At 36.2% G+C, this 22196-nt stretch overlaps 1 pseudogene; it reads left to right on the top strand.

The window, feature by feature from the left end:
• Positions 1–13498: 13498 nt before the first annotated feature.
• LOC110330874 lies at positions 13499–19608 on the top strand (annotated as a pseudogene).
• Positions 19609–22196: the final 2588 nt, after the last annotated feature.

Below are 22196 nucleotides of genomic sequence, written 5' to 3'. Positions count from 1 at the left end.
AAAAATATAACCTTTTTGATGAATGGAAAACATATTTGAGAAAGAACAACTTCATTTCATGATTTAAAAAAAACAAAGATTAAGAACAGAAGAATCTAACTAGAACATACTAAAGGCATTATATTACAAAATCTAGAGTGAATATTTCATTAAGTAAAGAAAAAATGAATGACTTTCTTCTAAAACTAGAAGCAAAATGAGTGTGTCCAATCTCTGTGTTTTAATCAATAGAGTTGTTAAGACTTGGCTGGAGGGGCTGGTGAGATGGCTCAGCAGTTAAGAGTCCTGAGTTCAAATCCCAGCGACCACATGGTGGCTCACAACCATCCGTGACGAGATCTTCTGGAGGGTCTGAAGACAGCTACAGTGTACGTACATATAATAAATAAATAAATAAACCTTAAAAAAATAATAAAAAGACTTGACTGAAGCAATAACACAAGATACAGGAAATAAAGATGTACAAAGAGGAAGGGACCAAGTCATTCCTATGTATAGATGAAATCTTACCCTTGAGGCCCTAGAAGATCTACTAGAACACTATTAGAGCTGAAAAACATCTTCATCAACATAGACTAAAAAAAATAAAAATAAAAACCGCAAAAGTGAGCCAGTATCTTTCCTATATCCTAACAGTGAACCTACAGGAGAACACATAGAGAAATCTCACTTGGAATACCCTCAAGACATCATAAAATACCTAGGAATACAGCTACTTAAGGTTCCAGAACCCTCTAGAATGAAAGCTGTAAGAAGACACTGAAGAAAGAACTGAAGAAGACTCCCAAAGGTGGAACATCTTTCTGTTATCATCCATTATTGTCAGGATCTGGAATGGCTGTTTCTAAGTTCTTGGCATTGCATGCAACCATTGAAATATAAAAAGACTTTCAGAGTAGAAAGGAAACTAGTAGTATGGGTAAAGAGGAATACTCAGTCAGGTTTGACAATGTGTCACATGAGAAAAGGTTCTCAAGGGCTTCTATTATTATTTGTGAATTCCTATTATGATGTTAAAGAGGAAGAGGAATTTGATTGCTTAGGGGCACAGTAGGGATAGCTTTCTATTTTGACTGACAAATTAATTTATATAACCATTTATCCACTTTGCATGTATTTTCACATAATAAATGCATCTACATTTTAATCATCTACACTCCAAATTATGTATAATCATAAGATGGTAAGTAGGTGACTTTTTTTCCTGAAAGTTTATTTTGAAGACAGAACTTGCCTTATTATGAATGTACACCAAACACCAAATCATTTCAGGCCGGATAAGCCTTTTAATATTCTGTATCTTGATGCAATAGGAGGGAGATTGAATAGGATCTGGCCAAGTTAAACAGATGTTAACAGGAGAAAGTTATTCCATTGTCTGTAAAGGAGTGTATGTACAGCTTGACATAGGTGTGGTTCCTGCTTTGCTAGCAGTTAGTTAGGTACAGTATTGAGAACTGGAATGTGTACACAGCAAGGGACTGAGACTGCTGAATGAATTAATTTGCATTCTTAATTAACAATTAATTGATTGTACATAGCCTAAATCACATGGAGTCCCAGATTGTTAAATTCTTATTTATGTTGGCTCACATTGACCGGCTGAACAGTACCATCGAGCTCTCTGTATTAACAAAAGGTGCTACAGATCCTGCATGATCTCCAGCAGGTTCACTCTGTCAGTCTTCACAGATAAAATCCTACAATTCAGGCAGAAGCACAGGAATTATCAACTAGACAAGGCAGTCCCATGTAGAAACACCATCCCTGCTGTATCTCAGTCCCTGATCTCAAATTATACCACAGAGCCAAACAAACAACACAGTGATGCTGACACAAAGCAGATACGAACATCAGTGGGATAGAATCACTGATGCAGAAATAAATCCACAGCTACAGTCACCTAGCCTTTTATAAAGATATCAAAAACACACACTGGGAACAAAATGACAGCCTCTTTAATAATTCGAAATTTGTGAAAGAGCTCATCCAAATGTAAGAACTTACTCTGAAATTGATATAGAAAAACAGGGGGGAAATGCTTAGTGACACTAGCCAAGGCAAGAATTTCTGAATGGGACTCTAAGAGCACAGAAAATGATTCCTGAAATTGTAAAACCAGATTGTACAACAATGTTAACAAACTAAAGTGGGGGAACTTAACTATGCATCTAAAAAAATCTACTCCCAAAGAACTCCCAAACCTACACGTGAACACGCGCGTGCACACACACACACACACACACACACACACACACACACCATCCAATTAGTTCTTCCCCTAACTCTTCCAGGTGAAGGATGAGGCCACCAACCCACTGCAAGAATTGTTCCTGTCCAAAGGAAATGCAGGGGCAAAAATGAAGCAAAAGCTGAAGAAAAGGTCATTCAGAGACTGCCCCACCTTGGGATCCATCATATCCACAGATACAAAATCCTGACACTACTGCTGATGCCAAAAATTACTTGCAGACAGGAGGCTGTTATGGCTGTCCTCTGAGAAGCTCTGCAAGCACTTGACTAAGACAGATGAAGATACTCATAGGCAACCATTGGACTGAACCCAGGGACCCCAATGGAAGAGTTAGGGGAAGGATAAAGAAGCTGAAGGCGATTACAACCCCATGGGAAGAACAACAATATCAATTAACCAGAACCCCTCAAGCTCACAGGAACTAAACCACGTGGGCAGGTCCGTGGTTCCCACTACATATGTAGCAGAGGACTGCCTTATCTGGTATCAGTGGGAGGGGAGGCACTTGATCCTATGGAGGCTTGAAGCTCCATATAATGGAGATGCTAGAAGGGTGAGGTGGGGGTGTGTAGGCAGATGAGGGAGACAAAGGGGAGGGGATGAGGTAGGGAAATTTGTGGGTGATTAGACCTGGAAGGGGGACAACAATTTGAAATGTAAACAAATAAAATAATTTGAAAAATAAATAGAAGTAAATTGAAATAAATTGAAATAGACAAATGTTCTTGAGGAGTCATGATTCTGGCCAAGTCAAAGCTCTCTTCAAACATGCAATATAGAGATACTGTTAACAAAAGCTCAGTGGTTAAAAAACATAAAATATGCATAACCTCATAAACATACAAAAAGTCTCTTTTTGAAAAAGTAAAACAATTAAAGAAAATAAAAGCACAGTCAATAAATAGTGAGGTAACACTTAGACATTCGTGAGCCAAGAATAAAATGAACTTTGATGTAAGATGCATACCTAAAGGCCTAGGGCTCAGGCCCAGTTGGAAACACATTTGACTCTCCTACAGTGTATCCTGGATTAATTTCCAGCACCACATAATGATGAGCATGGGGGCACTGGACTCTGATTCAAGCACTCAGAAGGTAGAGGAAGGAAGCAAGGACATACTCAACAAAGTGAGTTTGAGAACAACCTAGAATGCATGAGACCCTACTTTAAAAACAAACAATTTTAAAAAATCTTCTCACAACCTAAATTTAAATACTAATAGATTAATTTAAGTATAATATGTAAGACAACAAACTTGGGGCAATAGAACAAACATAGTATAAGAATCACAATATAATCACAATCCATAAATGATAAATAGATAAATGAGATTCATTACAACAATAAGCAGTGTATGCATACAAAAACATGGGGCATGATGTCTAAATAATGTGTACATATTTTGCTTTCTTTTACCCATTAAATGTAAATTAAATTGAATATTAAAAAATAAATTAAAAATATGAATCCCAGATTTCATTCAGACTGCTGAGAAACTGGCCTGTCAATATATGCCTGCTGCATATAAGTTTAAAGTGGTGCAGCCAAATCTATGATATTCTGGCAATTCCTTGTAAATCCATTTGCCACAAGATGCAGGCTGGACCATCCTCTAAAGCATGCGTCCAAGACAAAAGAACACTTAGGTTTGCATACATGAGTTTCAAGTATTACTTGCAGTGACTTAATATTCAAAACAGACCAAATAGTTGTCAAAGAATCAAAAATGAATCAAATTAAAGTATCAAGATATGAGCAGAATCTATGCAGCAATTAAAAGCAACCAGTTAGGTTCATGTAATAACTTTGATGAAATTCCATAAAATAACTTTGAAAGAAATACCAGTAATTAGATATAAAGGGTTTATACTGTACAACTTTAAAATTAAAAACATATTTTAAAAAAGGAAACAGAGATCAGTTTTTGTTGCAGGAAGGAGAAAGAAGAGAGGTAGTTGAGATTTTAAAAAGACTGGTGATGATTCAGTTAGCATCACAGTGATCATAAACACAAAAACAAAATGAGATAAAACTGTATGTATGTATATATATGTATATATATATGTGTATACATATAAACAATATATAATATATACATTATTGTTGTATATAATATATGTACATGATATATACATACATTATATGTATATTCATTAAACATGAAATATTATGTAGGAGAAAAATGAAATATATACATGATAAACATTTATATATATCACATATATATTATATTTATATATGAAAATGAATACAAGTTAGAGTCACCTGAGCATGATAATTAGATATCAACACTGTGCATTTTGACATATAATAAAATTTGGTGAAATATCAGCATTGGAAGTTACTGGGAACTTGTACATTGTTGATTTGTTTCTTCAAACTTGATGTCACAAATCAGCATCTCAGTACAAGTTTCAATAAATAAAAAGGAGTGCAACTAGTACTGAATGCTTAATTAATTTTCTCAAGGCAATCCTATAACACAAAGTCAATAAGCCTGCCTCCAGATGTTGCAGGTCTAAGCCTTGTGCTATTCTGTCCCTCTTGTACTGCTAAAGAGAATGTCAAAAAATTCATCAGAGAGTTGTGGAGAACAAAAGGCACCAAAGAAATTGGAGCCTCATATAAATGGCTTTTAATCCATACTCCACTGGCTTCCTAATTAAAGAACACAAGGTTTTCTGGTTTTGCATTTCCTAAATGATTCATTCCTACCAAATGAAAATGTTCACATGTTGTGCTTGCATATAAGATAAAGTACTAGAATATATATGTGAGTTTTTGAAAGAGCAAGAAGAAATATAATCTTCAAAGTACATTATGAGTTGATAGAAATGAGTTTTAAATTTGATCATGTGGCCCTAGAATGCTTCCTTCTGTGGGAACTGAATTTAAACATCAAGAAATTCTTTAGTTGCTTAGTAGGCCTTCAGTTGATTGATATTTGTTAAGAGTCATCTCACTTACACATGTTCCCACCCCAGTCGTCTAGCTGCGTCTAAAATGATAACTGTGTTCTGTGTAGCACTTACTTTTCAGCCACTATGATAAAACATCATGACCATAGCAACTCATAGAACAAAGAGTTTATTCAGAAGGTGAGCGGCCATCACCACAGGGAGGAAGGAAGCAGGCATGGCTACAGAACTGGAAAGCTGGAAGATCACAGCTTTTTCCACAAACCTGGAGCAGAAAGCAAGCAGAGGTGATAAACTCAAATCTGACCTGCAGGGACACACTTCCTCCAGCAAGACTACATTCCTAAACCTTCAGAAACAGTACTTCCAAAAAGAACAGGGCTCACATGCCCGAGACTATGAGGGGCAGTTATCATTCACAAAACTATGGTGTATATAGTTCAAATTTCTAAACTACATTCAGCTTTTTCAAAACCATCTCTTAAGCATGATTTTTATTTTTATATCATTTTATCTTTAGGTGTCAACTGACATATCACTTCATGAATATCAGTTCTTTATTCTCAATCAATTTTTAACCTCCCCTATTCTTCCCAAGACTGAATAAACAGGGACCATTAAAGCAGGGTTGAAAATTCAGATTCTCAAATATTATAAAGTGTATTGCTCACTATGTTATATATGGAAATCTGTCAACATTCAGAGCAAATTATATATAGAGCAGAACAAATTTATTTAATCTGAAGCATGTGAGTAGAATATTTATTTCTAGTCTATACATATTACTTCTTTTATATCCAAACATATTATCCTGTACCAATCGCTCTACATGCATAGAATTTTGCAAGCAATATAAAATTAATTGTAGTATTTGCTAGTGAGAACATTATAGTAGGTTTAAAAGAGCTGTAGTGCCGGGCGTGGTGGCTCATGCCTTTGATCCCAGCACTCGGGAGGCAGAGGCAGGCGGATTTCTGAGTTCGAGGCCAGCCTGGTCTACAAAGTGAGTTCCAGGACAGCCAGGGCTATACAGAGAAACCCTGTCTCGAAAAACCAAAAAATAAATAAATAAATAAATAAATAAATAAATAAATAAAAGAACTGTAGTTAAGTAATGCCCATAATAACTTAAATAACTTAAAATTATATTAACAATTTGAACATTTTGGTAGAAAACTTAGCCAGCTGATATTTTAATTTACTGAGGAGCATACTACTGCCAGTGCCTTGCTTGCTGTCTGCTTCCCAGGCCCTGTGATCTGGGACTGAGAACAGCTGTCAAATTAGCTCTTACTAGCGATGTAAGGGCACATAAAACCTCCTGCTAGAAAGCAAGGATATAAGGATCCTGGGACCAGGTTTAGGAAGTTATCCATTAATGACTCTTTAAGTAGCTCTGGAGGCCACATCTTCTGCCATGGCCCATTTCTCTGACCAGTAAGTTGAGTCCTTTGATGACAATTTTGATTTTGCAAAGTATGGATTATGAGGGATGCAGTCAGCCCTAATTACCTTTAAGCTTGTTAATTTCATACTATCTACCTAACATTAGAAAACCCAATTATAAATGTTCATCTGAGCTCAGTTGATTTTCTTAACCTACTTTCCAGAATATGCTTCAAGGATCAGGGTAAATGCACAGTGAAATTCTTGACACCCAGTCAGAATCAGCAATCAGAACCAGCAATCAGGTACTGTGGTTGGTACACACTTTGGGAAGTAGATATGATTTAGAACACCCAGTCTTAGTTTCAAGGAGCCTCACCAATTTTTTTGTAGGGAAGACCACCAATAGCTAGACAATTATTCACATGTAATGGCTGCCCTGGCCGACTAAACTACCCATTTGCCTTGGAAACATGGTGAGAATTTAAGCAAAATACATTGAAGCAATGTCTTTAAAATCCTAAAAGAATAGCCAGAAATACTCTGTAGAAAAGGAAAGGTAGTTGTGGGGAGGAAATGTGTATAAACTGCCTCATGGAGTACTAAGTTCTAACTTAATCCAATTTAGTGCATGGCAGGTAGCACTCATTAAGTCATTTATGCTTTGAGACTTGTATTCTGCTAAACACCCAAAGGGTAAAATAGTATGCATAAAACCCCAGGGGGTTTCAAATCTCTTGGAAAATTTACACCAATCTACTTGGTGTCCTTTATGTATTTGTATCATTATGTCTATGTGTTTCTCACAAAAGAAAAAAGAAAATCTCAAGAAATCATGAAAAAAATCAACATTATTACAGACAGATTAGGGGGATGAACACATTAGTACATTTGGGTGTAGCCTTAATCATTCTGTATTTGTTACTTCTCTGTAAAAGACTAATGTGATAAAGGAGAAAATACATGAGGTAATTTCTCAGTAGCGAGAGAGAGGCTTGCTTATACAGAAGAAGCTTGCATTGAAAAAGACTCCATGCTTCAATGGCCCAGACACTCAGGAAAGCCAAGAACTGAGATCTTTAACTGTAAAAAATTATATACTTGTTCCCCATCTGAATGTAGTTCATTTACAAGAAGTCAAGATATCTCACACCGAGGCAGCTGGAAACCCAGCACACTGTCATGATACATTATCCCACATGGAGTGAAAATGATACAGTATTGGAAAATTTGTTTTTTTTTTGTCCAATGTAATAATTTGAAATTATTGCTTTCTATAAAACTTAAGACTTGGTTTCTAGAAATTGCCATATTTACCCATATATGACACAAACCACATGTATAAGCCTGTCCTGTTTCTACAATTTGCAATTGTAACATTTGTCAATTCAGTTTAAAATTTTTACCTTTCAGATTGATATTGGCAAAGTAAGAGTTTTAGTAACATTATGTTAAAGCATTTATTTTATATTCATGATTCTTTACTTTTAATCATAATTTTAAATGTGGTATCAAATTGATCTCCAAATCTTTTAAAATAACTTTTGTGAATTTGCCATACATTCAGGCATATTACCAAATACTCTCTTCCTTTTTCAAATATCTTGGGTGTTACAGTTTTACCTTTGAAGCATGTCCCTGTTTTGCATACTGCTTCACTATTTCTTGGCATTTAATTCAAAAAGAAAAATAAATCAAAAGAGGACTGTTGCTTCAAGAAACTTTAGTAGGCATTTCTGTCCATATATCTACCCTTAAGCTAAATCTAAAGTCCCTGAACATTACATGTAAAACAAATATTAAAGACTCAAAGCTAGAAAATGGTATTTTGCTGAGAACCTAGAAATCTCTAGAAGCACTCTGGATGACGCCTCCTGCAGTATTCTACAGTGAAACTGAAGATGTTAGCTAACCAGAAAGCCAATGTTTGGTGTGGGGGATAATAGTCCCAACAAAGGAATGGTCATTTCAAAATAGTAAAGAAATAAAAAAACAAGCAACAACAACAACATCATCAACAACAAACTTGACATGTCAGTGTGGAAAGGACCAATTTTACAGCCTACTCCCACTTCTGCTAGAGAAAGAGGTACAGGAAATGAATGACTGTTGTAATAACTCATTTTCTATTTGGTTACCCAATAGCAATGGTCCTCCCTACATATATACAAAAGAGAGCAACACTAAATAGACTCAGCATGATGTCAGTGTGTATGTGTGTCTGTGTGTGTATGCTAGTGTTATGTGTGTGTATATGTAGTATATGTATGTTGTGTTTGAGTATGTATGTGTGTAAGTAGACATACTTATATTTTATTATTATTATTATTGTTATTTCTTCATATTCTCACTCAGGTATGCAATTACTTCAGCAATAGTCTTAACACCAAGAAATCTAGGGTACCTAAGAGTAATGACAATAGACTTAATAACATTATATTATATATTATATTATATTATATACATTATATTATATTATATATATTATAATTATATATTATATATTGTGTTATACATAGGTATATTATCCATTCAGTGGATATACAGATAGAGAGATAGAAAGATATGTAACAATAGTAACTAAAGAAGAGGCCATGAATTTGAGAGACAGCCATGGGAAGAGAAGTTAGGAATATTGTAAATATAGCATATATTGATGACATCTCAAAAAAGTAAAAATAATAAATCTAGTCTACACTAGTTAAGTCCCTACTCTAACTCACAAAAGAATGCAATAAAATACAGTTTAGACCTGTATAGGAATAGTGTCATAGACTACCAAACAGACAACTGAATTTTCCTTTCTCCATGTAAAAGTGACAACTTCTTTACCTTGCTCAGTGTTTTTGTTCAGGCTTCACGAATCTCCATAAATTTTACATCAACTCCAACTCCACTCCTAACTTGGTAGCCTTTAAAAAAGGCTTACTGAAGAACTAAGACTTTTATCAGCATCTAGCTGTTACAAGGCTACATGTACTACCCAAGTCAGTTGATGAAGGAGTCTAACTGTGGCTCCTAATCCTGCCTCACAGTACTGAGGATCTCCCCTCCCGTGGGTGTCTAAGAAGTCTGAAAGAAGAATCCAGACATCCACCCAAGAACTAAGGAAATATTTCTAGATCTCTGTAAAAATTTGCTCACGTACCATGTATGTTTGAAAACCAATTTAAGATGATAGGTGTCAATGCTGGGAAAAAGGAGTCATGAAAACTGACACTAAAGAAGATAACTTAATCATGACTTAAATTTTGCTTCAAGGAACATTCCTAATAACCTTGCTACAAATGAAAATATACAAAATATACAAATATTAGAAAGTATAATGAACCATTGAATAGAAATTTTATTTTATGGCAGTCTTCAGAAAGAGAAGAAATAAGGGTAGATAGGTACACAAAATTAAGATGTATATAAACTTCTAACATTCAAAAACAGTCTCTATGTTGACAAATTGATGTTGCTGGAAGTCTGAATTTGATGAACACAAAGAAATACATGCTAATAAGTAACAATCTTGTAAAAACCAAAGACATTGAAAAAGTTTGAAAGCAGGTAGAGCAAAATGATGTACATAGTAGAAAAGTATTAGGAATATGTGTATCTTTGAAATCCATAAAACCTTGGAGAAATGTATTAAGGGAGAAGAGCTGTAAAGTAAGAGTCTTTTTACCTGGTGAAATAGAGTGACAAGAAACCCAGAACACTATAAGACATGGGACAACTATTTATGTTCTTGGGAGACATAAGTGGCTAAAAAAAAAAATCTCTAAATAAAGAAAAAGATTATTTTTTTCTGCTGAATTCAGGAAGCTAGGAGAGTTCCATGAGGCATTCTTTTAAGGGTGTGTGGATAGAACACAGTGATATGAATGGAGAAGGGAAATAATGGAAAGTTAAATGGAATGTGAGCACGAGGTCATGACAGGCCACAAAGTGTTGGGATAGATAGATACATTAAAGTCCTTCTGGGAAAAAGTTATTTGAAAATTATTACTGAAGAAGCTTTCTAAAATATAAACACACCTACAAATGATAGCTAATAGGTAGATAGATAGGTAGATACATACAATATATACATACTTAAATACATACATACATACATACATATGTATCTATGTATATATACACATATGCATAGATAGATGATCGGTATTAAATAATAAAACATATGCAATGTATATTTATATTTCATATATATTAATATATGAAAATATTCATATATGTGTACATATGTATGTGAAAATATTTTAAATGTATCTAGCATATAATGGAGTAAAAAAGAGACCATAGGCTTACAAAAATCTCAGTGCTAGCAATGGGTTAACTTTTTATGGCCATGTTGGCCAGTGAACTCTCACAGTCCCCTAAAAGGCTATTGTTGTTGCTCTTAGGTGCTCCAGTTTGATTGGTGTTAGGACTACTGCTGAAGGGATAACACACCTAAGTGAGAATATAGAGGGATGAATGTGGTATGTACCTGAAAGCTTCTTCCCTACTGATTAGATTTCCTAGGGAGGGTAGATGCAATACATAATTAAAATCATCACCCTTATTCAGCTTTGAGACATAACAGCTACAATAATGACCATCCTAGCATGATACGGCCACTGGATTAATAATGGCATGGGACAGGTGCAAGTAAGCATCAAGTTTCTGATCAGAGCTAAGCCCTACTCATTCCATAAAATGATTAAAATAATTCATTTTTATTAGATATTTTTCTTACTTACATTTCAAATGTTATCCCCTTTCCTGGTTTCCCCTCAGAAAACTCCCTATCCCTTCTGCCTCCCCCTGCTCACCAACCCACCCACTCCCACTTCCTGACCCTGACATTCCCCTATACTGGGGCATAGAACCTTCACAGGATAAAGAGCCTCTCCTCCTGCTAATGACCAATTAGGCCATCCTCTGCTACATATATGCAGCTAGAGCCATGAGTCCCACCGTGTGTTTTCTTTGGTTGATGGTTTACTCACAGGGAGCTCTGGGGGGGGGGGTACTGGTTACTTTATATTGTTGTTCCTCCTATGGGGCTGCAAAACCCCTTCAGCTGCTTGGGTACTTTCTCTAGCTCCTTCATTGAGGATTCTATGCTAAGTCCAATGGATAGCTGGGAGCATCCACTTCTGTATTTTCCAGGCACTGGGAGACCCTCACAGGAAACAAGTATGTCAGGCTCCTGTCAGCAAGCTCTTGTTGGCATCCACAATAGTGTTTGGGTTTGATGGTTGGTTGTATGTGGCATGGATCCCCAGGTGGGGCAGTCTCTGGGTGGTCATTCCTTCAGGCTCTGCTCCACACTTTGTCTCCAGAACTCCTTCCATGGGTATTTTCCCCCTTATAAGAAGGATCAAAGTATCCATACTTTGGTCTTCCTTCTTCTTGATTTTCATGTGTTTTGCAAATTGTATCTTGGGTATTCTGAGCCTCTGGGCTAATATCCACTTATCAGTGAGTGCATATCATATGTGTTCTTTTGTGATTGGGTTACCTCACTTAGGATGATATCCTCCAGATCATCCATTTGTCTAAGAATTTCATAAATTCATTGTTTTTAATAGCTACATAGTACTCCATTGTGTAAATATACCACATTTTCTGTATCTATTCCTCTGTTGAAGGACATCTGGGTTCTTTCCAGCTTCTGGCTAATATAAATAAGGCTTCTATGAACATAAACTAATTCCTAATCACTGTTTTAGTCATATATTAGTGCATATCTCAACTCTCATTCTCACTAGAGAATTTTCTTTTTGCAATAAATGGCAGTTAATTCTGGGATGTATAATGGGTCAAGGAATAGCAAATGAGCCTGCAGAATACCTGGACCTAGAGAATACCTCTGTATTACATCTCCATCCTCCCATGATGCAAGATAAAGAATTCACTATGGAAGCAGGGGACTTAAAGATTTTAAAAGCCAGAGACAGTGAATGACTAAAATAAAACTGTTTTCCTGCCTTGATAAATGTTGGAAGAGGTAGAATTAGCTTTCTTTAGAGGTATTGCCCCTATTAGATTTACTATACTCAAAAGGATGTGGTACCAAATGGGGGTGTTGTTGCCCCATTAAAGGGTAAATTGATTTAACCCTTTATTTTTATGATATGTATGTACATTTATATATTTTAGGAAACATACAATAGTAGGTAGGTTTTAATAAGGAGTTTTCATAAGGTCAAAAGTTATTTATTCCTTTCCAAATTCCATACATTTCTTAAGTTGCCACTTCCTATTCCAATTTAACTCCTCCTGTTCCCTTAAACCCATTTAAGGTTTTATACCATTTCTTTCCATCTCCCCTCGTGGAACCCCCTCCCCTATGGCCCCTTGGTAATTTCCTGAATTGTATGGCTATTGCAAATGACATGTCTGAACATTCAAAGCCAATAGCCACAGATGATAAAGTCATGCAATCTTTTTTTTCTTCGCTTCAGTTATCTCACTCAGAATAATGTTTTTCTAGATCCATCTGCTTACTTGAAATTTTAATAATTTTGTTTTTCTTAACATTTGAACAATACTGCACTGTGTAAATGCACCACTCCTTCATTATCCATTCATTTTTTTGATGAAAGTCTAGGCTGTTTCAATTTTCCAGCTATTGTCAGTAGAACAAAGATGAACCTGGGTGAGCAGATAGGTCTGTAGTAAGATTTAGAGTCTTTGGGGGGGGCATATGCCACAGATTGGTATAACTGGAGCATGTGGTATATCTGTTTTAATTTTTTAAAGATGAAGTCCACATTGAGCTTAGTAGTTCTTGTACCCATTTACACTGCCACCCACACAACGGTGAATAAGTAATATACTTCTCCCATACCCGAATGATAATTTATCAACTTTTTTTTTTTTAACCTTAGGCACTAAGATCTGGGTGAGATAAAAATCTCAAAGTAGTTTTTGCCAAGGGCAATGTAGGAGGAACTACAAATGGCTTTAGCTTTAGAACTCATAGAACTCAGCCCACCAGTTATCATAGCTGTAATCACTTGGGTAAGACACTGGGACTTCCAGTCAGTCACTGGGCAGTATCCTTGGGCACTCAAAATAATAATGCATGCTCTTTTTCAGGCTTTGCTGTTGGAGCATATTAATGATTCAATCATCACTCTTGGAAAAATTGAGAGATATAGAATGTGGAAATGATTACCACCCTTAAAAATTATTTGGAGTTCTGTACCCAGCACTGATCTGGTGCCACAGTGCTTTATACCCAAATACCCTCTGGAGAGAGTTGTTCTCCCAGGAGTGCTGACACAGCTGTGAGCACAGGTAAGACCACCACTTCTGGTCAAATTCCTGGCCCAGAGCCATCAGGACACAGGAACCAAGGAAAGGATGGGGACAGGATCCTTCCAGTTCTGTCTGCACGCTAGAGCCAAGGATGTGCCACAGCTCTCCATACCAAAATTCTTCCTTGAGAGAACAGGTGTCCCAGGAGTAATGGCATGACCAGATGGCAAGAGGAAATGGCAAGAACATAAGCAACAGAAACCAAGGCTACCTGGCATCATCAGAACCCAGTTCTCCCACCAAAGCAAGTCCTGGATACTCCAACACACCATAAAAGCAAGACTCTGATTTAAAATCACTTCTCATGATCATGAAAAAAGACTTTAAGAAAGACATAAATAGCTCCCTTAAGGAAATATGGTAGAACACAGGTAAACCAATATAAGCCCTTAAAGAGGAAACACAAAAATCCCTTAAAGATTTACAGGAAAACACAAGGAAACAGGTGAAGGAATTGAAAAAAATCTTTCAGGATGGAAAAAAATGTAAATCAAAACAATAAAGAAATCACAAGTAGACAACACAGTAAATAGAATCCTAGGAAAGAGATCAGGAGTCACAGACACAAGGATCACCAATAGCATATAAGGGATAGAAGAAAGAATCTCAGGTGAAGAAGAACTATAGAAAAAAATTTACACAATAGTCAAAGAAAATGCAAACTGCAAAAAACTAGTAACCCAAAACATCAAGGAAATCCAGGACACAATGAGAAGACTAAACTTAAGACTAATGGATAGAGAAGAGAGGAAGGCATCATCAGAACCCAGTTCTCCCACCAAAGCAAGTCCTGGATACTCCAACACACCATAAAAGCAAGACTCTGATTTAAAATCACTTCTCATGATCATGAAAAAAGACTTTAAGAAAGACATAAATAGCTCCTTTAAGGAAATATGGTAGAACACAGGTAAACCAATATAAGCCCTTAAAGAGGAAACACAAAAGCCATTAAATAATTTCAACAAAATTATAGAATACTTCCCTAACCTAAAGAAAGAGATGCCTATGAACATACAAGAAGCCTACAGAACTCCAAATAGACTGGACAAGAAAAGAAATTCCTCCTGACACATAATAATCAGAACAACAAATGCACTAAATGAAGATGGAATATTAAAAGCAGTAAGGGAAAAATGTCAAGTAACATATAAATGCAGATCTATCAGAATTACACCAGACTTCTTACCAGAGGCTGTGAAAGCCAGAAGATCTTGGACAGGTATTATACAGAACCTAAGAAAACACAAATGCCAGCCCAGGCTACTATACCCCCCCCCAAAAAAAAAACCCTCACAATTACCATAAGTGGAGAAACCAAAGTATTCCATGACAAAACCAAATTTGTACAATATCTTTCCATGAATCCAACCTTTCAGAGGATAATAATGTGAAAACACCAACACAAGGATGGAAACTATGCCCTAGAAAAAGCAAGAAAGTAATCCTTCAACAAACCTAAAAGAAGACAGCCATAAGAACAGAATTCCAACTCTAACAACAAAAATGACAGGAAGTAACAATTACTTTTCTTTAATATATCTTAATATCAATGGATTCAATTTCCCAATAAAAAGACATAGACTAAAAGACTGGCTATATAGACAGGACCCAACATTTTGTTGCACAGAGGAAATCCCCCCTCAGTAACAAAGACAGGCACTACCTCAGACTAAAAAGCTGGAAAACAATTTTCCAAGCAAACGGTCCAAAGAAACAAGTTAGAGTAGCCACTCTAATATCAAAAAAAAAAAAAAAAAATCGACTTCCAACCCAAAGTTATCAAAAAAGACGAGGGGCACTTCATGCTCATCAAAGGTAAAAATCTTACAAGATGAACTCTCACTTCTTTATATCTATGTTCCAAATGATAGGGTATCCACATTCATAAAAGAAACTTTAGTAATGCTCAAAACACACATTGCACTGCATACAATAATAGTGGGAGACTTTAACACCCCACTCTCATCAATGGACAGATGCTGGAAACAGAAACTAAACAATGACACAATGAAACTAACAGGTTATGAAACAAAGAGATTTAACAAATATCTATAGAACATTTTATCCTAAAACAAAAGAAATATACCTTCTCAGCACCTCATGGTACCTTCTCCAAAATTGACCATATAAACTGTCACAAAACAGGCCCCAAAAGATACAAAAATATTGAAATTATCCCATGCATCTGATCAGATCACAATGCACAAAGACTGCCCTTCAATTACAACCTACATAATAGAAAGCCAACATTCATGTGGAAGCTGAACACTCTACTCAATGATAACTTGGTCAAGGAAGAAATAAAGAAATTAAAGCATTTTTTGAGTTTAATGAAAATGAAGTCACAACATATCCAGACTTATGGGACACAGTGAAAGCTGTCCTAAGGAAAATGCATAGCTGTGAGTGCCGCCAAAAAGAAACTAGAGAGACCATACACTAGCAGCTTGACAGTACAATTAAAGGCTCTAGAACAAGGGGAAGAAAATTCACACAAGAGTAGTAGATGGTAGGAAATAACCAACCTCAGGGCTGAAATCAATAAAATGGAAACAAAAAGAAGTATACAAAGAATCAACAAAACCAGGAGCTATTTTTTTAAAAAAATCAACAAGATAGATAAACACTTAGCCAGACTAACTAGATGGCACAAGGATAATATCCTAATTAACAAAATCAGAAATGAAAAGTAGACAACAATAGAACCCAAGGAAATCAAAAACATCATCACATTGTACTACAAAAAGGTATATTCAACAAAACTGGAAAACCTAGATAAAATGGACAATTTCCTACACAGATACCAGGTACCAAACTTAAATCAGGATCAGATTAATGATCTAAACAGTCCCCTATCCCTTAAAGAAATAGAAGCAGTCATTAATAGTCTCAAAAAAAGAAAGAAAAATAAAAGCCCAGGACCAGATGGGTTTAGTGCAGAGTTCTATCAGACTTTCAAAGAAGACCTAATTCCAATTCTCCTCAAACTATTCCACAAAATAGAAACAGAACATTCTCTGCCCAACTCATTCTATGAAGCCACAATTACTCTGATATCTAAAACATATAAAGACCCAACAAAGAAAGAGAATTTCAGTCCAATTTCTCTTATGAATATCGATGCAAAAATGCACAATAAAATTCTTGCAAACCGAATCCAAGAACACATCAAAATGATCATCTATCATGATCAAGTAGGCTTCATCCCAGGGATGCAGGGATGGTTTAATATACTGAAAGCCATCAACATAATCCACTATATAAACAAACACAAAGACAAAACCCACATGATCATCTCAGTAGAGGCTGATAAATCATTTGACATAATCCAACACCCAATCATGATAAAATTCTTGTAAAGATAAGGAATTCAAAGCCCATACCTAAATATAATAATAGCAATATACAACAAACCAGTAGCCAACATCAAAATAAATGGAGAGAATCTCAAACAATCCAACTAAAATCAGGGACTAGCAAGGCCGCCCATTTTCTCCCTACCTATTCAATATAGTTCTTGAAGTCCTAGCCAGAGCAAAGAGATACAAAAGATCAAGGGGATACAAATTGGAAAGGAAGAAGTGACAAATATCAGTATTTGGAGATGATATGATAGTATACGTAAGTGATCCCAAATATACAACCAGAGAACTCCTAAACCTAATGAATAACTTCAGCAAAGGAGCTGGATATAAAATTAATTCAAACAAACCAGTGGCCTTCCTCTACACAAAGGGTAAATAGGCTGAGAAAGAAATTAGGGAAACAACACCCTTCACAACAGTCACAAATAATATAAAATACCTTGGTGTGACTCTAACTAAGCAAGTGAAAGATCTGTATGATAAGAACATCAAGTCTCTGAAGAAAGAAATTAAAGAAATGAGAAGATGGAAAAATCCCCCATGCTCATGGATTGGCAAGATTAATATAGTAAAAATGGCTATCTGACCAAAAGCCTCATCTCACTCGGGCCTATGCCAAAGATGTAAAATTTGGTGCGGATGCTCGAGCCTTAATGCTTCAATGCTTAATGCTGATGCTGTAGCTTACAATGGGGCCAAAGGGAAGAACTCTGATTATTGAACAGAGTTGGGGAAGTCCCAAAGTAACAAAAGATGGGGTCACTATTGCAAAGTCAATTGATATAAAGGATAAATACAAAAATATTGGAGCTAAACTTGTTCAGGATGTTGCCAATAACACAAACAAAGAGGCTGGGGATGGTACTACCACTGCCACTATTCTGGCACGATCTATTGCTAAGGAGGGCTTTGAAAAGTTCAGCAAAGGGGATAACCCAGTGGAAATCCAGAGAGGTGTAATGTTGGCTGTCGATGCTGTCACTGCTGAACTTAAGAAACAATCTAAACCTGTGACAACCCCTGAAGAAATTACTCAGGTTGCTACTATTTCTGCAAATGGAGACAAAGACATTGGGAACATCATTTCTGATGCAATGAAAAAGGTTGGAAGAAAGGGTGTCATCACAGTGAAGGATGGAAAAACCCTGAATGATGAGCTAGAAATTATTGAAGGCATGAAGTTTGACAGAGGATATATTTCCCCATATTTTATTAACACATCAAAAGGTCAAAAGTGTGAATTCCAATATGCCTATGTCTTGCTGAGTGAAAATAAAATTTCCAGTGTTCAGTCCATTGTACCTGCTCTTGAAATTGCTAATGCTCATCGGAAGCCCTTAGTCATAATCTCCGAAGACATTGACCAGGAAGCTCTAAGCACGCTGGTTTTGAACAGGCTAAAAGTTGGTCTTCAGGTTGTAGCAGTCAAAGCTCCAGGATTTGGGGACAATAGGAAGAATCAGCTTAAAGATATGACTATTGCTACTGGTGGTGCGGTGTTTGGAGAAGAGGGGTTGAATCTAAATCTTGAAGATGTTCAAGCTCATGACTTAGGAAAAGTTGGGGAGGTCCTTGTCATCAAAGATGATGCCATGCATTTGAAAGGAAAAGGTGACAAAGCTCACATTGAAAAACGTATTCAAGAAATCACTGAGCAGCTAGACATCACAACTAGTGAATATGAAAANGAAAAGCTGAACGAGCGACTTGCTAAACTTTCAGATGGAGTAGCTGTGTTGAAGGTTGGAGGAACAAGTGATGTTGAAGTGAATGAGAAAAAAGACAGAGTTACTGACGCTCTCAATGCTACAAGAGCAGCTGTTGAAGAAGGCATTGTTCTAGGAGGGGGCTGCGCTCTGCTTAAGTGCATCCCAGCCTTGGATTCATTAAAGCCTGCTAATGAAGACCAGAAAATAGGTATAGAAATTATTAAAAGAGCACTTAAAATTCCTGCAATGACGATTGCTAAGAATGCAGGTGTTGAAGGATATTTGATAGTTGAGAAAATACTGCAGAGTTCCTCAGAAGTTGGTTATGACGCCATGCTTGGAGATTTTGTGAACATGGTGGAAAGGGAATCATTTATCCAACAAAGGTTGTAAGAACAGTCTTAATAGATGCTGCTGGAGGGGCTTCCTTTCTAACTATAGCCGAAGCTGTAGTGACAGAAATTCCTAAAGAAGAGAAGGACCCTGGAATGGGTGCAATGCGTGGAATGGGAGGGGGTATGGGAGGTGGCATGTTCTATCTCCTAGAATAGTGCTTTGCCCTTATCAATGAACTGTGACAGGAAGCTCAAGGCAGGTTCCTCACCAATAACTTCAGAGAAGTCACCTGAAGAAAATGACTGAAGAGAAGACTGGCTGACCACTGTAACCATCAGTTACAGGTTTCCTTTGACAATACATAATGGTTTACTGCTGTCATTGTCCATGCCTACAGATAATTTATTTTGAATTTTTGAATAAAGACATTTGTACATTCCTGATGCTGGGTGCAAGAGTCATATACCAGTGTCCTGCTTTCAACTTAAATCACTGAGGCATCTCTACTGTTCTGTTAGCGTCAGGACTGTAGTGCTGTGTCACCACATGAGAAGTTCAGAAGCAGCCTTTCTGTGGAGGGTGGGAATGGTTGTGTACAAAGTAGAGAAGTATCCAATTACGTGACAACCTTTGTGTAATAAAATTTTGTTTAAAGTTAAAAAAAAAAAAGAAAGCTATTATTCACTTCTATTTCCTGAAAGAAATTATAGAGGGTTGGTACCATTTTTCCTGCTAAGATCTTGTTGAATACAGCAGAGAAACAACTTAAACTTTGTACCTTTTTTTGTGGATGAAAGGTAGTCAATACTATTTTTGTTTTCATAGATTCAAACTGCATATTTCTCTGTGTGCAAATTATATATAGTTTACAATGTTTGAGAAATGTCCTTTTAATTGTTTATCAATACATAGACATTGGGTTATTCATAGCTAACTGCTATGTTTTATATTTGCAAAATGACTCTTGTCTACCCTTTGGGTCTAATAACTCTAACTGATGATGTCTCTCTTGTTAGTTAATTCACCTAGAGTTTTATATGATTGATTCATCTTTGCAAACAATGAATATATACTTTAGATCTATCTACTCTAGTTTTCTTTTGAGTTATGCTGAAAAAATACCTTTCTCTGAACCTTTACAATCACTAAAATCTGAATATTTTCCAAAATTGATGTGACTAGGAGTTAATCCCACATGGAACAATGTGAAAACATGAAGCCTCTAGGATGAGATTAGAGAAATAGGAATCTACACTCAGGCTTTGTTTTGGGTCAGAGTAGTGGCCATATATTTGTTCTGATGAGTGTAGGTTATTATATGAGTAAACTTAAATGTGTCTTTCTGTCATTCTCTCACATTTGTAGCCTCCATTGCCTTTTCTCTTCTATCACTGAATAATGAAGAAAGAGGGTTCTCAGTATCTGTGCAGTCTGCAGTCTCAGGCTTTTCAGTATCCAGAACTGTAATAAGTAAGTCTTTGTTCTTCATCAATTACTTCCCATAAGATATTCTGTTGTAGCAACGTAAAATATATATAGACAACTGATACTAAGAAACAGCAGGACAATTACTAATGTAATGAATATCAGAAAATATTTTTCAAAAAGGTTTAGAAACCTGAGAAATTGGTAAATGTTGGAAGACTCTGGAAGGGAAACTGAGAAAATCCCATATTACCACAAAACTTTCAGAGAAATTCTAATGGACTCAGTAAAGTATAACTCAGAACCTCCATTTTAATTGTTATATTTACTTCTACTTATTTGGTAAGGTTTTCATTCACTGGTAAATATTTCATTTCTCTTCATATTTGCAGTTACATTAGTCACCAAAAATAATTTACATCAGCTGTTTTCATAGCTGCTTCATCTTGTGGATATACTTGATTACCTTTTTTTTCCTTTAAAAATGTATTCCATTCTCAATTTTTCCCAATATTAACTAATTTGGGTTGTATTCTGGATACTATGGATATTAATTTGTAGAAATTTTATCTATTTTTTGTCTAGTGTTTGTATTCAACAACTTTGTGTGCACGTGCATGTGTGCAACTGTTAGTGTGTATTGTATGTATTTGTATGTGTGTGTGTATATGTGTGTGTGTTTGTGTGTGTACAATTGAAATGTCTTAGGATGATTTCAGATTCTCTGGTCTAAATTTTTGTCTTCAGGCCTATATCCTAGGAGTCTAGTCTGAATATAAGTGATTCAAAAATCCACCAGTGTATGTAGATTAGACATGTAGTTGCCTCTTGGCTTTCTTTTAGAAATTTACTCATTGTTTGATTGCTTGACTTTAGTTTGCTGGTTCTCTAGGTAGAAGGTCAGCAGTACATTTCATTTTACTGTTTCTCCTGTCTCAGCTCCACATGCCAGGCTTGTGGCTTGCTTCTAAAATCTTCAAATGTGAAAAAACTATTTTAAATGAAAATCTTCTATTCTCTCATTTTCCTGTCATTCAGGTCGATCATATTTACTCTGTTTATAAAATTGTTTTATTTTATCTTGGATCGTAATTGTTTTCTAAGGTAAGAGGGTCTTGGAGGCAGGGATTGCACATCCATTTATATTAGTCTCAAGCTCCATTTGCACCCGGGAGCTAAGGATACTCTGTGGGCACTGGGCTATGCACAGAGAGCCTGGTTTCCAGTTGAGGCTAGATGTTGAACCCTAGAAGCTGGTGGTGATAATTTACCTACATGGGACAGAAGGAGTTCTCTCATGTCTCCTGGAACCCTGACTCCTGTCAAAGTTACCACCCCCTCAGACCCCACAAGAGAAGCATGGTTAGTAGTCACATACGCAATGTCCCAAGCTTCTGACCTTCAGGCTAGACTCCTCCCCAGTTACCTAGCAATAGTAAAGATAACAGCACACCATAAAAGGGGCTGTTTGGCCCCTCCTCACTCTCTTGCTCTTAC

Source organism: Mus pahari, chromosome 13, assembly GCF_900095145.1.
Source record: "Mus pahari chromosome 13, PAHARI_EIJ_v1.1, whole genome shotgun sequence".
Taxonomy (NCBI): Eukaryota; Metazoa; Chordata; class Mammalia; order Rodentia; family Muridae; genus Mus; species Mus pahari.
The sequence above is the reverse complement of the archived record's forward strand: the minus strand, read 5'-3'. Positions and strand labels throughout refer to the sequence as shown.